The sequence below is a fragment of the Malaclemys terrapin genome, chromosome 1 (assembly GCF_027887155.1).
Source record: "Malaclemys terrapin pileata isolate rMalTer1 chromosome 1, rMalTer1.hap1, whole genome shotgun sequence".
NCBI classification, from domain to species: Eukaryota; Metazoa; Chordata; order Testudines; family Emydidae; genus Malaclemys; species Malaclemys terrapin.
This window is the reverse complement of record NC_071505.1, coordinates 310667531-310682377: the sequence shown is the minus strand read 5'-3', so window position 1 is coordinate 310682377 and position 14847 is coordinate 310667531. Positions and strand designations below refer to the sequence as shown.

The window sequence follows — 14847 nt, the reverse complement described above, 5'->3', positions numbered from 1 at the left end:
CACATCTTTTGTCAATTCTCAACTTAACAAAGTTATGCAGATTATTACGAGCACAGTACAAAATCAACGCCACAGCCATGGTTTCCTATAATGGTGCATATCCACCCATCCCAAATTTGTTGTGATATGAGTATTTTTCCAAGAGTTCCATTGTATTCGAGGGAACAAGGATCTTCCAATATATGGCAACTTAAATAATATATTGAGATTTCAACCCAAATCCAGGAAACCTTTTTGGCTTGCCACTCAAGAGCGCAAAGATTTGGGGTTTTCCCCTGGAGATCCACAGCAAGCAAGGTGGAATGATGCCAACATCCCAAATAAACACCTCATCAAGGACCCAACTGAAGAACCCAGTGGCTTTTCACACCTAAAGAAAATATGGTCCACTTTGAATGGTATCTGCATATCACATAGCAGATGCGTCTACCTTCTCCATTAATGGGGACTGAGACACTATCTTATTTGTGACCATGGAAACAGACTTCACCCTACGAAACACCTCATCCATCAGTGTCCCAAACAATCATATCCTGGTGGTATCTCTACCATCCACATCACATCTGCTAAAACAAACTAAGTGGATTGCCAACCTAGACTTGGACATCTAACATTGTATGCGTTTAAGTCATATAAAAGAAGAAGAACCCTTTAAAAATCGTACAGTCATTGGGTTGGCAATACAGAGATAGGAGTATGGAATGCAGAAATAGCCACCAAGTGAACTCTCAGGGAACTCATGGAGAACCCTTTTCCTTAAAGTGAAGTAAATATTGCACAATAAGGTGTGGGGAAGACTGCATAGGAGGAGTACCCTACTCCTGGGACCACACGGAGAAATGCTTCAATTTCATCATGGAAGTGTAACTGGTAGATGGTTTTCTACTGTTTAAGAGAATGTTCTGAACCTGTAGGGCACAGTCAGTCTCCTGAGCTATTAACCGCTGACCATCCAAGCTGTCAGAGGCTGGGAGGATTGGGATGTAGCACTGGGCCGCGGTTCTGTGAAATTATATCTGTGACTTGAGGCAAAGTTATGAGATCCCAGATGGAGAGCCTAAAGAGGTCTGAGAACCAATCCTGCCAAGGCCAGGCTAGAGCTATCGGGATTAGAGTGGCATAATCCTGTCTGAGTTTGCATAACACCCTCAGAGGAAAGGCATACAAGTGCTTGTCCTTTCACAACAGAAGGAAAGCATCTGAAATAGATCTGACCTGTCTGGAACAGAACAGATGACACTTCCTATTCAATCGCATATTAATCAGAGAGATCTCTGGAATTCCCCAAGCCTGAAAAATAGATTTGTCTATGTCCATTTTGAGGGCCCACTTGTGATTCCTAATGAACGTTCTGCTGAGATAATCTACCAGAAATTTCTGATCATGCAGGAGGTGTGAGGCTTTGAGTATGACAGCATTTTTGATTAAAATAACCCAGAAATCCATTGCCTCTTGACAAACGTGATCTGACTTGGCACCTCCTTGCCTAGTCAAGAACGTTGCAGCAACGTTGTCTGAGAGGACTTGCATGGTACAACCTCTGATATGCTGAAGGGAAACCCAATATGCCAGATGAATTGCTGAAACTTCTTGAACATTTATGTGGTGAGAGAGTCCTTGATCTGATTAAGGTCCTTAGTTGCTTAGGTCCCGAGTGAGCACCCCATTGTATGGATGAGGCATCTGTGACCAGTCATAGAGAGTAGAGTCAAGGAAAAAGGGAACCCTTTGCATTCACAGGTAGGGTCCATCCACCAATGTAGGGATTACAACACACTTGCAGATACATGAGTCAACATGACCAGTGCATGATGAGATGGATGGTAGACAGAGTTCAACCATCCCTGCATCACTCTCAGGTGAAATCTGGCAAGTTGAGTCATATATGTGCAAGCTGCCTTGGGTCCTAGAAGTCTCAGGCAATTTCTTACTGTTGTACAAGGATGGATCTTGAGGCCTATGCACAGGTCCAATATTGCCCCAAATTTGGCCTGGGATAATTATGCCCTTGCCAAACTGGAGTCAAGAACTGCTCCTATAAACTCGATTCTCTGCACAGGCAAAAGCACTGACATGTCCTGTTGCCAAAGGGAGGGACAGGAGAAATTAGATCCTGACAAACTGGTACACTGGCATCAATTAAGGAGTCAAATAGACTCTTTCAAGGTTGCAAGTTTCCTAGATGAAGGTGAACAGAAGCAAGAAGTGGCAGTCTCCTTCTTTGGAGTTTAGACGTTTCTTCATTTACTCAGAATACCTTGGTGCATAAGAAGGATGCCTTTGCTTAGTATGAGGACACAACTGCTTCCTCTTAAGACCTGAGGTGTAAATGCCCAGAGTCATAAATGTTGCCCTAGAGTCTTTTAGTGAAAGCAGCACTTCATCCGTCTTCACAGAAAACAAATTAGGACCATCAAATGAACACTTCTCAATCATCTGCTGGACCTCTGCTGGATCCCAGATGCTTGCAGCCAAGAGGAATGATGCATCATGATTATAAATGCCATCACGCTAACCTGCAGAGTTTTCACCAAGACTGCCTGAAATGAGGTTCTAGTACCAGACAGCTTTCATTAAGCATGCCCTGATACTCTTATTTGGCCTTATCAAGTAATTTGTCCCACAAATTTAGCCATATTATCCCCAACAGAAAAATCATATCTGACTAAGAGAGGCTGGTGGTTTGCAATTCTGATTTGTAATCCTGAGGTCAAATAAACCCTTCTACCAAAATAATTGAGTTTTTTATATTCTTTATTTTTAGAGGTGGATTTGGAATGTCTTGCCTTGAGTTTTCATTGACTATAGTCACTACCAAAAATCCTAGGGTGGGCTGTGAACAGAAGTGTTCTTGGTGTCTCCTCTCTGTTCTCTTAGCTATGGGTGGAAGAAATTCAAGAGTTTGCCACACAATTTTTGTGGGCTCAGGGATAATTTCATTAATTGGTAGAGCCACTCTACAAGCTCCTGAAGCGTGGAAGGTATTCACTAATTTATATGGATTGTCCTTCACCATTTTCACCTGGATACCCAGGGAACTAGCTACTCTTTTTAAAAGTTCCTGGTAGGTATTATAATTGTTCGGATTTGGGAAAGATGATGACTCCAACACTGTTGCCTCATCAGAAGAGGACGATAATGTGGTCAGTGGTGGCTGTACAGGTTGATCATGTACAAGTGCTTGCACTGAATCCGTATGAGATGAGTCTGGTCTTGTCTATGCCACCTCTACTACCTGCCTGGTACCAAGATTGGTACGGGGATCGACACTGGGTATTTCTTGTTGCCTTAAAGAAGATAGATGGGTGAGGCAGTGGAGCAGCTTGCAAAAAGCTGGAAACATTTCCCCTGGGGTCCAACATGGCCAATGATAAGATATTGGGTCCCATTTATAAGCACCCTATGGCATTTTATCCCTAGACCTGCTCTTGTGAGAGTGTAAGTGCCAAGATCTGGATCTCTGTGAGAAGGTTGGAGGCAAATTTTGAGACCTCCTGTAATATATGTAAGATCAGTCCTCCATTCTTATTGTTAGTTATTAGCTGTTACAACCCTGTCTACATTCTCCATGGTGGATCCAAAAGCAAAAAAGGGCAAGTGCGTGCTCCAGCAGCGCTGCTATGAGGCGGTTTCACCGTATAGGCTGCACCAGCTGGCGCAACCATGAGTGGGAATATGAAGAGGACACTTGAAGAACCAAAAGTCCTCAGTCCAAGGATTGTCCAGTAGAAGAGAATAAGGGTAAACCAATCTCACGGAGAACCTTCATGTTGTCCTCCTGCAGGTACTGCTGACCCCCAGTCAATAACAGGATGTGTCTGTCCAGCTCTCTGGTTACTTACAGGCCTTCCAACCTCCAGGCTGCCTACTACCCAGCCTTCCTTCCACAGCCAGCTCCCAGGCTGCTGGCTGTGACCTGCTACTCCTGCTCCTGTACAGGTTTTGTCTCTCTCCTGAGGCAGTATCTCTGACCTAAGGTTGTACTTGTTTCCTGTAACCTAGATGTTATGTAGTTCTCCACTTGCTGGATGTTTACCTGAAGGTTTACACAGTGCTGCGCAATAAGCCAGCAGGCTCAGCGTGGTGTATTATTATTACATACATTTATAAGGCCAGAAAATCACTTGAATACAGCTAAATCTCACATATTTTAGAGAAATACCCATGTTTCCATTCTCACTAATGTCTAGCCCATTTTTAAATTACATAACACTGCAGTACAGGGGATTGGACAATAAGTGACATGTACTAAATAAGTAACACTCCCTATTCCAAGTAGCTTACCATCTAAAAGCAAAACAAATATAACACAAGACAAACACCAAGTTATATTACAGCATTAGGTCATGAATGTTTCACAGAAAAGGTGGGTGTTTAGAAGGGTTTTTTTAAGGAAGGTCAGCAAGAAGTTAGCATATAGTAGGTGGGAGATAGCAATTGTGGCTCAATCACCTCTCTTAATAGTCTATTCCACTGCTCAATTTCTTTCATGGTAAGGAACATTTTCCTAATACCTAGGTTTCACAGTGAGGAACATTTTCCTAATATCTAGCTTAAATATTTTCTGCCCCTGCTTCTTGTCATCGCTTCTTGTCCTACCATATTCTAGAACTGTTAATAATTACCTTTCTTTGTTTATATTGTTACTTTGAAGGTATTAATAGATCATATTCATTGACTCACTTTCTGTTATAAATATAAAGGGAAGGGTAAAAACCTTTATGTATGCAATAACATAAAATCCCTCCTGGCCAGAGGTACAGAATCACTTACCTGTAAGGGGTTAATCAGTTCAATTAACCTAGTTGGTACCTGACTAGAAGGACCAATGGGGAAAGAAGATACTTTCAAATCGAGGGGGGGGGAGGTTTTGTTTGTGCTCTCTTTCTTTGTTCCCTCTGGATAGAGAGAGAGAGAGAGACCAAGTAGGTAAACCATCTCTTGAAAAGATACCTTGAAACGATACAGCTAAAATTACAGAAATTGTAAGTAAAGGCAAGGAAATGTGTTAGATTATCTTTTGTTTTAGCTTGTGAATTTTCCCTGTGCTAAGAGAGAGGTTTATTCCTGTTTTTGTAACTTTGAAGTTGAGCCTAAAGGGGAATCCTCCGTGTTTTAAATCTTTTTATCACCCTGTAAAATTACCTTCCATCCCGACTTTACAGAGGTGCTTCTTTTACTTTTTTCTTTATAATAAAGTTCTTCTTTTAAGAACCTGATTCATTTTAGTATCCTAAAAATAAAGGGTCTGGTCTGTACTTTTATTAAAGGCAATTGGTTGGTATATTATTCTCAAGCCTCCCCAGGAAAGGGGGTGAAGGGGCTTGGGGAGATATTTTGGGGAAATAGGAACTCTAAGTGGTCCTTTTCCTGAATCTTTGTCTAAATCACTTGGTGGTGGCAGCAATACGGTCCAAGGACAAGGAAAGGATTTGTGCCTTGGGGAAGTTTTTAACCTAAGCTGATAGAAATAAGCTTAGAGGGTCTTTCATGCGGGTTCCCACATCTGTACCCCAGAGTTCAAAGTGGGGAGGGAACCTGACACCTTCATTTAACTTTCTCGTCGCACCTCATGTGTTTATCCTTATATCATTTTGTTGCTGTTCTATTTTGTTTGTTTTATGCAAGAGAAGATGATAGAATTTTAAGGTGCGGTAAAGTAAAAGAGGGAAAATAAAACAGGGAAAACTAATTTAAGATTTACAAATTGAGGACTAGGAACCACATGTCCAAACTAGGTCCAGTAATCTAGACCAAAACCAGATGAATATCAACTGAAGAACAGCTGCTTTAACAAATTGGCACTGAGTGTCTACTGAGTCTGATGCTTTTAAAAAAATATGTAACAAGATCTATTGTTTCTCTGTCCTCTTATTATTTTAAGGAGACAAGGCAGGAGAGGTAATGTGTTTTATTGCACCAAATTCTGTTGTTGGAAGAGACAATCTCGAAAGCCTGTCTCTTTCAACAAGAGAAGTTGATTCAATAAAAGATATTAGCTCACCCACCTTGTCTCCAATATTCAGGAACAACACAGCTACACCAACACTGCAACCAATTCTTATTGTTTTGGCATTTTTATGTTTGCGGGTAATATGCAAGCTATCTTGTAAACTGAAGAACATTAGCTTTTACTACACCATACTGGGAAATTATAGCTCATTATATCATATTAAAGATAAATGATTAAAAATAATCAAATCCATCAACTCCCTCAGGATAAAATGTGGTGAATAAATGAGGTATTGAAACCAGGGCTCTAGAGAACTGGTTTAAAGACTTTTCCTAGTTATCCTTTCCTTAAGGTATCATCTCTTTTCAGATTTCTGTTTAACTATTTGTTAAATAGAATTAATAGTTAGCATTAAGAATGGTGGCAGTCTGTAAAGAATTAGTCTTTTTTCCCTAAGTGTTCCTGTCTTCCTTCCTTTATCCCAGGGGTAGGCAACCTACTGCACACGTGCCGAAGGCGGCACACGAGCTTATTTTCAGTGGCACTCACACTGCCTGGGTCCTGGCCACCAGTCCGGGGGGCTCTGCATTTTAATTTAATTTTAAATGAAGCTTCTTAAACATTTTAAAAACCTTTTTTACTTTACATACAACAATAGTTTAGTTATATATTATAGACTTATAGAAAGAGACCTTCTAAAAATGTTAAAATGTATTACTGGTATGTGAAACCTTAAATTAGAGTGAATAAATGAAGACTCGGCACACCACTTCTGAAAGGTTGCCGACCCCTGCTTATCCTCACAGAAGAATTCTATTTTTTACCAGAAGTGAGGAAAAACTCATCCAAAAATGACATCAGTGCTGCTCCATGAGTTAGCCGCATTATCTTCTCCTGGTGAAAAAAATGGTTGTTTGTGTTTAAACTGAATCTCCATAAACAACACGTGGGTCAGGCCCTAATTCAACAATCTGTTCCTATTCAGCAAAGCATCTAAGCATGTGCTTAAGTCCCATTGACTTTCATGTGGTTGAACTTCAGCACATGCTTAGGTGCTTTGCTGAACAGCGATGGATTTAAGCAGAAAATCATACGGTAGGAAGGGACTGCAAAGGTCATCTAGTCCAGGAGTTCTCAAACTGTGGGTCGGGACCCACTTTGGGGCCCTGACCCCCATTTTAATGGGGTCGTCAGGCTGGTGTTGGACTTGCAGGGGCCCAGGGCCGAAGCCGAAGCCCTAGCCCCACCACCCAGGGCTGAAGCCAAACCCCCAGGGCTTCAGCGCTGGGCAGGGGAGTTAAGGTTATGTTCTGCCCCCGCCCCTGGGGTCACGTAGTAATTGTTGTCAGAAGGGGGTCACGGTTCAATTAAGTTGGAGAACCGCTGATCTAGTCTAACTCCCTTATAATGCTTTACCAAACAGGACCTCAAGTTGTTTTCTACATCTTAATAATAATAAATGGAGATATAACTATCTCATACAACTGGAAGGGACCCTGAAATGTCATTGAGTCCAGCCCCCTGCCTTCACTAGCAGGACCAAGTACTGATTTTGCCCCAGATCCCTAGGTGGCCCCCCTCAAGGACTGAACTCACAATGCTGGGGTTAGCAGGTCAATGCTCAAACCACTGAGCTATTCCTCCCCCCAAACCTCCTTTAGCTTGGTATCATTATAAATAATAAAGTCCACATTTTCAAAGGAGACTTGTAATTTTTGAATGCCTCGATTTTTGAGTGACCAACTTTAGACTCCTAGGGCCTAATCTGCAGAAGTGCTGAGCATCTGCAACTCTTACTGACTTCAAAGGGAGCTGCCGGTACTTAGCACAGCAATTTCTGAAATTGTGACTGGCTGCTTGCACTGTGTGCCCTTGGAGTACACAATGCCTTGGAGGGCACAATATTTTATGTCATTTGCTACGACGAAGTCAGAAGACCCAAAATAATGCCAACTTAAGTAATGATAGGCCTGAACTTTATCTGGTATGCATTGATATAACTCTGCTTCATAATATCAACTGAGGATCTGGATCATTGTATTTACAGCTTTAGGTCTTGCTTCAGCAAGGCATGTGCCTATTAATTTTAAGCATGTAGATAATCCATTGATTTCAATAGGATTACTCGCATACTTGAAGTTAGGCATAGGCTTAACTACACCTTGCTGAATTGGGGTCTTAGATTGCATAGCAGGTTTCATACAAATTGTATCCAAAAATATCTTCCATCTAGAAATGGAATGCTAAAAAATAATGGCAGAGAGAGAAATATTTTATCAAAGATTTGAAAAAAAAATGGAGAGCTGATAAGGTAGAGCAATAAAAGAAGGCTGCTCTCCACAGCAGAGGCTACAGGGGAGAAGATTATCATAACAACACTGATGAAAACTGAGTGAGAAAGAGAGCCAGTGCTTGATAAGACTGACAGAAAGGAGAACAGATATAGGAGGGGAAGGGAGTAGATACAAGATCCGTGAGGCAGACTGTGGCAGGTTTAAAAAAATGGGGGCAATTTTAAACTGGAAAGTGAAAATAACAGTAAACTAATACTTGTTTGAAGATGGTCATGCTTCTCAGGGTGTGTTTAAGGTCCCCCAAAAGTTAACCATAACTAGATAACAAACATTGCTTTGTCTACACTAGTTGCTCTTCCAATTGTTTGCAATTGTTTTGCTACAGTAAATTGCCTAAATTAAATACTTATAAATACATGTTTTGATAAAAACAAGGCAGATAGCCAGCTGTGATCACTAACACTATCACTGATCAGCTAATTGTACAAATCCTATTAAAGTTTGTCAACTGATAGCCCCAACTCCACCTAGCCTGTTTGCTTGTCTCACTCACACACTGTTACATCATCTTTTAGACTGTACGGTCTTTGAAATACAGACCGACATTTATTATTTGTTTATATAATGCCCAGCACAATATGGCCTAGCCTGTTTGAGGCTTTTAGGTGCTACCAGAATATAAATATTAAATAACAACAATAAAATGTTCCTGAGATAAAGGCACTCTAATGTAGAGATATATTTATTTAATTTAGATGGAGAAAAATAATCCTCTAAAAGCATCCTCCAAGAACACAAATTTCAAAAACTTGAGTCTATCCAGTCCTCCTGTTCTACCTACATTAATAACATTGTTGATCTAGCTCCAATAGCCTTAGGGAAGTCAGTTCTTCAACACAACAGTACCAGTACCTCTGAAAAGAATGTTACATTATTAAAGTGTGCATGCTGGTGCAAAGAGCTTCAGAAACCCCAGCAGGTAGAAAGTTGCAATAGAGTCTCTCAGTAAAGGAGCGTTAAACCTTTAATAAATGGGGGAAACATCTTAGTTTCTTACTTAATTAAGCAATAAGGCACAACCATGAGTGCATTCCTTTGCCATTGGTGCATACTTTGGATAGCTTGTGAGAGCACAGCCAAAGGCTGTGTTGCCCTCAGTCACCTGAGAAGTGCACCAATGCTCCAGGAATGTTTATTAATATTAAAGTAAGCTTAAAAACAGAGCGGTGAAAACATATTTTGGTAAATGCATAGTTTTTCTTCATGATAGTTTTCACTTACATAGTACCTTTCATCTATGATCTCAATATACTATTACAAACATTAATTATTCTCACAGTACCCAATGAGAGATTTTTTTTTAAACAAATGGAGAAACCGACAGTGAGCCAGATCTTCAGATGGTGTAACTTGTCATTGCTCCATTGATTTCAATTCAATTATGACAATTTTTACAAGTTGAGGATCTGGCCCAGTGAGGTGAAATGACTTGCTCCTGGTCACACAAAGCAAGAGCCACAGCCAGACATAAAACCACAATTCCTGATTCCCAGTCCTATGCTCTAACCCCTAATTCACACACAAGATATCCCATAGATCAGAAAAAAAATACTAACAAAATAAAAATCTGAACTTTTATATGTTGAGACAGTTGAAATTGGTGTTTTTATCCATCAATAAACATCTATATAGAACCATCATTATATCTAGGGCCAGATAACTAATCTTGATGGCCCAGATCCAGCAATACACATTCTTCACTTTAAGCGCGAGTACTGTCCTGGGGCTTGATTCTGCTCTTACTAAAGTCTAAGGCAAAACTCCTATTGATTTCAATGGTGCAGGACCAGACCCCTAGCAAATAGTCCAATTGGCTTTAATATAACTACTCATGTGCTTAAAGTTAAGCACATGCTGAAGATCTTTACTGGATCAAGGCCTATAACGGTTTGAGCAAATAAATGGGAGTCAAGAAACCTACAATCTGTTCCTGGTTCTGCTACTGGCTCGCTGTGTGAAAGTCACTTACCCTCTGTACATATCGGTTTCTCCTTGCGCACAATGGGGATAGTAATGTTTACTGATTTTTTTAAAGTATTTTGAGATATTTAGATGAAAAGAATATATAAATGCAAAATATTCTTATTATTAGCTAATAATAGTCGCTGATCCAGTTATGAGGAATCAGCAGAATATGGAGAGGGCAGGTTTCTCAGACTGCTGGTCTCCACATAGAAAACATGCTCTGTACGTGCAAAGTACAATTATTATTAGTAGTAATTTAAGATTACAAACCTTAATCTTCCTGTCTTTTTAAAGCTTATGAAATAGAGAACAAAGAACAAGCCTTTTAATATTTACTTTTATTTAAATCCAAGAGAACTAAAGGTGTTACCTTTTGCAAACAATCATTGCTTCTAAAAGAAAGCCCTTTGAAGTGAACAGTGAGGGTTCTTTCCACTCTCTATACCTCATCCTCCCACTTCATTTCAATGCTGGCAGTTCCAGTTTTGCTATGGAGACATGGAATGGAATTGTCATCAGCTGATGTTCCTGAAAGAAGAAATGTGTGTATGTAGGGAGAAGGATATAAATGAAGGTTAAAATAAGAGTGAGCAATTCTGGTAATTGTATTTAAAGAAGAGCAGAAAGTGGAAATTAGACAAAGGTGCAATGACTTCCAGTTTGCTTACAGTTTTTCTAGTAATGTATTCTTTGGGAGTTGATTCATAGCTGTGACATCATACCTTGCAAATTTACATAATATTTTCCTTAGTATCTCGATTACTATACACATCACCAAAAAGCCCAACCGGCATGTTAAAATATTATTTTAGACCATCTACATCCAAACAACAGAACTTCATGTTTCTATAACACCTTTCATAGGAGGATCTCAAAGCACTTTGTAAATGTTAATAACTGTTGCAATGAGCCTGACCACTGAGTATGCAATGGGTTATTTCCACTTCAACATTCAGCCAGTAGAGGGCTCCTAAATACTCAAGTACAGAAAAGGAAGAACAGACTGAAGTCAGAGGGGACAGGTGCAGGAGAGATTTGGGGCTGTGTGAAAGCAGGAAACAGCAGCCCGGTAGCTGGCTGGGGAGAGAAGGCCAGGTAGCTTGTAGGCTGAGAATGGCGAGAGCTGTACAGACTTACTCCTTAACACCATAACAGGAGGACAAGAAGTGCAGCCTGCATGCAGGACAGGGGGGAAGGTCCTGACAAGGCTCTTACCTTATTACCCGGTACTAGACTTCTCTAGGAACTGTGTTAGGAACTGCTGAGTTATCTTTTGTTCTAAGCATTAAAACAATTGTGTCTAAGTTATATGCACCTTTTATTTTTGGCAGCCCTGGTAAAGGAATCTTCATTTGCTCAAAGTGTTTATCAGAACCCACCAAATACTATGCCTGGCGTGCCTACAAACACTTGCCTCTGAGCATGTGGTACAATTGCCAAAATCTAGGAAACTGGTACACTGGGACAACCTGCAGCAGCGCTGGATACAATACAAACAACAACCCTATAAGATATTAGATCTATTTTACAGAGGATTACAGTGAAGCACAGAGGGCTGAATTCATCCGTAGGCCAAAGTTGTCCTTGACTAGGGGATGGTGAACTTCAGTTTGTCACTTTTATATCTCCACTGTATTGAAGCTTGCTAGGGACCAGTTCAACCCCCAGCACAGATCCAGGCAGTATTTTGAACTGCATGCAGGTCACACCCTGAATGTCTGTGTGCTAGATAATCCCAGTTCAGCAGCTCTGACCCCAGCAGCCTGTCTACAGCCCCATTCTGGCTTCCACCAGCCTTGGTTACAACCAGCAACATGATCCCAACACACTCCCAGTCCTGAATTTCCCCAAAACCAGGTGATCTGCAGTGTCCAGACTTTTCCTGGACAGTTCAGAGAAAATGTCACAAAAAACATGACAGCTTATTAACTTGGTTTATGGTTAAAATGATATAAATTTATTAACAAAATATACATCGGATTAAGAGAGTTAAAGTATAAGTAAAACCAAACAAAATACAGTAACTCCTCACTTAAAGTCGTCCTGGTTAAAGTTGTTACGTTGCTGATCAATTACAGAACATGCTTGTTTAAAGTGGAGCAGTGCTCCCTTATAAAATTGTTTGGCAGGCGCCTCTTTGTTCACTGCTTGCAGAAAGAGCAGCCCATTGCAGCTAGCTGGTGGAGGCTTGGAACGGGGGTGGACCGGCAGCCCCCCTATCAGTTCCCCGCTCTCCTAAGTTCTCTGTGCGGCAACTGCCCAGCAGGCTATCAATTGCCAAGCAGTTCAGCTGTCCCTCCCATCACTGCCCTGTGCTGCTCCTGCCCTCTGCCTTGGAACTGCTCCCAGGAGCCTCCTCCTTGCTGTGCGGGGGAGCGGGGAGGGAAAGAAGACTGCTAATGTCAGGGTGTCCCCCTGCCCCCCGCTCCTTTAACCCATCTCCATAGTGCAGGGCGGGGGACACGACAGGGCTCAGGACGGCGTGAGCTTGCTGGCAGCAGCTGCTGTCTCAACTTGCTGATCTACATAAAAGGGCAGTGTACTTAAGAGTTGGGTCAGCGTACTTAAAGGGGCAATGCGCGTCTCTCTCACACACAGAGTGGGTGTCTCTGTTTCTCTCTGTCATGCTGTCTCTCCTCTCTCCATTCATGCTCGCTTGTAGTGTGAGGCTACATTAACAACGTGTTAACCCTTGAGGGCTCAACTGAGTGCTAGATCATTTAGCAGTAAGGCATTCCCTTTGGAAATATTTCACTCTCTTCCACCCTCTGAATCCACCACCTCAACCAAGCTTCACAATCATCATTGCTGTGTACAGTATTAAATTCTTTGTTTAAAACTTATACTGTGTGTGTGTGTGTGTGTGTGTGTGTGTGTGTGTATATATATATATAGAGAGAGAGAGAGAGAGTGTATTATCTGGCAAAAAAAATTCCCCTGGAATCTAACCCTCCCCCCCATTTACATTAATTCTTATGGGGAAATTGGATTCACTTAACATCGCTTGCTTAAAGTAGCACTTTTCAGGCACATAACTACAATGTTAAGCAAGGAATTACTGTATGCTTCTAAAAGTCTAAAACTCAATCTAGCCAGATACAGGCTTTGTTCAAGATGGTTTCTCACCAGTCATTCTTCTTCCCAGCCATGACTGACTTTCCCCTAGTCAGAATCTTCCAGAGAAGTACAAGATGCTAGTTTCCCTTGTCATCTTAGGTGAAAGATCTTGGCCTAACCAGATTTCTCATCTATACTCAGCTCCAGAGACTTCAAATGCCCCTCCCCCTTGATTCAAGGACCAATCTTTCTCAGCTTGCAAGACTCTTGTTTCTCTCCATGATTGTATCTTCCAAAGTTCAATGACTTTGCTTCAAGAGGCAGGATGACTTCATGCTGTTCTTCCCTCCTTGTAGGCTTCCATGGTTTTCAATTGCTCCATGCTTAATTTACATAGGAGACAGGTAAATAGCTATGACATTCCCTCCTGTCTGGGCAAACTATATAGCCTAATATCAAGAAGTACCCATAATTCTTCATATAGTATTAATACATACATTTCATAATGATAATAATCAACAGAAGCTGGGAGTGGGAAACAGGGGATGGATCACTTGATGATTACCTGGTCTGTTCATTCCTTCTGGGGCACCTGGCATTGGCCACTGTCAGAAAACAGGACACTGGGCTAGATGGATCTTTGGTCTAACCCAGTATGGCCGTTCTTATGCCAGCGGATCATTAGTTTTCAGAAAAGACCTTACTCATGATACACTTCTACAATACAGTAATATTGTATATAATCAGTTCATTCAATTACTTATCACTTGAGGTTCAGTCACCCGTTACCCCTACCCCCTATATCTTTACAGACCAGTAAACCTCTGAAATGGATTATTTTAAAAATAAAAGCCAGACCAAGATTCTCTCTCCTGCTGGATGTATACACTATGCTGTCTTCTCCCCCGCTTGTTAGTGTGAGGTTTGCCTCTACCCTTTGTTAGCTTGATGGGTCTGTTTACTGCTTATATGTAAATTGAGGAAAACAAACATCCTTTGTTTAGAACAGACCTGTTTAACAACTCCCTGACATACCTGGTTTACACACACTTTAGGTGTAATTCCAGCGTGTACTTAATACCACAGCGTGTACATACATCACGAGAATATTCATGATCAGTGAGTTACTAGTTTTCAAATGATATCTCACACGGTATGTTTTGCACAAAGATTATTACATTAGCGTGTAGGGTGTGAATACAGGGGTGCTTAGTGTCACACTGACCTAAACCCTGGTGCAGACACCACTAGGTCAAGAGAAGACTTCTTCCGTTGACCTAGCTACCACCCACCTCATGGGAGAGGTGGATTTACTACATCGATGGAAGAACCTCTTCTATTACTGTAATAAGTGTCTACATTACACAGTTGAATCAGGCCCTAAGTGGTTAAATGACTTGCACAACAGCACACAATAACTGGCAGTGAAGAAGAGAACCCAGAAATCAGTGCTGGTACCATCTCTACCAACCAAAGAAGTTAAATGGTAATTCACAATAGGATGGAAGTTCTTCTCAA

General features: G+C 41.2%; 1 protein-coding gene across 1 annotated transcript in view; it reads right to left on the bottom strand.

Annotated features, from left to right (window-relative positions):
- Positions 1 to 14847, bottom strand: part of SACS (sacsin molecular chaperone) — a 244919-nt gene that overhangs the window by 229215 nt on the left and 857 nt on the right. The window contains exon 2 of the mRNA XM_054015428.1: positions 10643 to 10800. The gene's annotated coding sequence lies outside the window, so the exon portion shown is untranslated. The remainder of the gene's footprint in view (positions 1 to 10642; positions 10801 to 14847) is intronic.